This window comes from Lathyrus oleraceus, chromosome 7 (genome assembly GCF_024323335.1).
Source record: "Lathyrus oleraceus cultivar Zhongwan6 chromosome 7, CAAS_Psat_ZW6_1.0, whole genome shotgun sequence".
In the NCBI taxonomy this organism is placed as follows: Eukaryota; Viridiplantae; Streptophyta; class Magnoliopsida; order Fabales; family Fabaceae; genus Lathyrus; species Lathyrus oleraceus.
Genome location: NC_066585.1, coordinates 346435239 through 346437592, shown reverse-complemented (window position 1 = coordinate 346437592; position 2354 = coordinate 346435239).

The window sequence follows — 2354 nt, the reverse complement described above, 5'->3', positions numbered from 1 at the left end:
GAAGATCTGCAGTGGCCAAGTCAATGAGGGTCATCAGCTCCATCACAAAACTCCCAACCTCAGCAGAAGCTTCTAAGACATTCACTTGCTTCAAAATTTTCTTAAGTTCAAGGTGAGCAAGGGAGTTCTCTTCCAAAATTTTGAACAAATAAACATCAAGGATTTTCGTTTTAATTTTGGTCAAGATGTTGCCAAGTGATGGTGCTTCAGAAGTGGCCCCAGAAGTAGTCAAACTGCTCTGTGAAGAATCTTGAAAATTAAAACGGGCGCTAAGCATGGCCTTCAGATACTCTAAGGGTCTCTGCACTTTGAGATTTTCAAGCTCCTCGCGAGAGAAACTAGTCGAACCAGTTGATTTGCCACTCCCTTGGGTCTGGTCAGGAGCAGGTGGAGTGTTTCGCTCTGAAGTACGCTCAGCCTCTGTATGTTTCGACTGGTTGTCCCCATCTTTGGCAGCTTCGTCTTCAGGATCATCTTCGACCCCAACCTCCATGTCAATGTCATCACCCTGAGGTGCAACATTTAATCCTGGATGAGGAGGAGATTCATCTTCAGAAGCTTCACCCACTGTAGTGTCGAATTCTGCTACAGTTTGCCTGACAAGATCACTTGTAGGGATATCTTCTTCTAGGACTGTTTCCTCCAGAATTATCTCAGGTGTCCTTTCGACAGCCACTTGTTCCTGAAAATAATTATAAGATTTAGATGAAAAGATGCAGGAAAGGTGAACATATACTGTCAAAATAAAAAAACTTACCTCAGGAATCTCAGTGTTAGAACTGGATTTCGCACTCTCCGTGTCTTTCGACTGAGGCTTAGCAGGGGGAGTACTTGTAGAATCCTTCCTAGTTGATTTAACGATGGACCTTTGGAAAGAGACCTTCGTGAGTTTCTTCTTCTTCTGAGGGGGGGGGGGGATTAACTCTGGAGATTCGTCACCAGACTCTTCATTAGGGACTTTATCCTCTTCTTTCTCCTCTTCACTCTTTCTCTTTTGGATTGTTGGGGGTTTTCGACTTACCTAGTCATGCAGACCAAAAACCAGTTAATTTAAAAAAAAAGGGGAAAGGAATAAATGAGAAGAAGTGATGTGCCATACCTTCGTCGAATGTTTCTTAGCAGCACTTGGCGATGCTTCGACAGAAGCTTTCTTGGCAGGAATCCTCACGGTCAGGGAAAGAAAGAAGATTCAGAAACAAATATGAGAAATACATGATAATACAGTTAGAATAACAAAAGGAAAAATCGTGTTTTTTGTGAACACCTTCAAGAATGGGATCTTCCACGCGAACGTGTTCTATTCCAATATGAAGGTGTCCTGGGTATTCGCCCAGATGATACTTAGTCGGAACCACACGCTCAGCAGGTTTTTGGTATTGTTGACGAAGAATTTTCATAAAATCCCCACAAACGAACCAATCTAGAAATGGAGGGCTAAATGCCACGCCAAACTCAGCAGTTGGCAAAGGAGGGAATTTTGGTGGATGACAACTGAAAGCCAAGTCATAGCGCGCCTCTGGTCGAAGATTTGAAGGCAATGACAGTTTTTCAAACTTCTCCGACAGTTTGCGTTTCAATTCTGCTGCTGCTTCGTGTATGGTTCGACTAAGATCATCAGGTCTATACGCAGTTTCGAAATACTTTTGAAATTTCTGTATTTCCCTAATGTGTCTTTGAATACCTTTTTTGGTCCGATCCTGCACAAAAGCGAAAGCGTTGGTCAAATGTGTAGCAAAGGCAGCTACGTCGAAAAATCTGTTGGAATAATAGTCTTTCCACCATTCATCAAACTCAGGAGTACATAGGAATGATGGTCGAAATATAACTGGTCGAATGTCGAGAGATTCATCAGTCAGTTTCTTCGACAGTTCTCTGCCCTCGTCTTCAGTATGAAGGGAATTATAAAAAATGATGGATCCTTTCTTGGGAAATATAGGTCGAGGTTTTATCTGGATTAGGCCAAACTGTCTAGAAACAAGGTTGGGTTGATAAACTATCAAAGCAATTTGGGTTTTAGAGGTGTTACGCTAAGAAAAAAGGAGCCTAGGGGTTAAGAATGATTCCCAAACATTCAGAAATATATTTTCATCCTTCTGCATCTCCAAAGGCAGTTGTTGGGTAAACCACTTAGGTCCAATTTTTCTATCAACAAAAGGTGCCATGGTCGAAGTAAATTGATACCTCTTGGCAAACATCATGACGTAGCTTTTGAAAGCTTGTCGAAGGCTAATCCCTTCATCAGTTGGCGTTATTTGCACCAACCTTGGCCATTCGACAATCCTATTTTTCACTTCTTCTTCATCTACTTCTGGTGCTACAGGAAGATTAGCTTCAAATGTGGCATTAAGCCATAA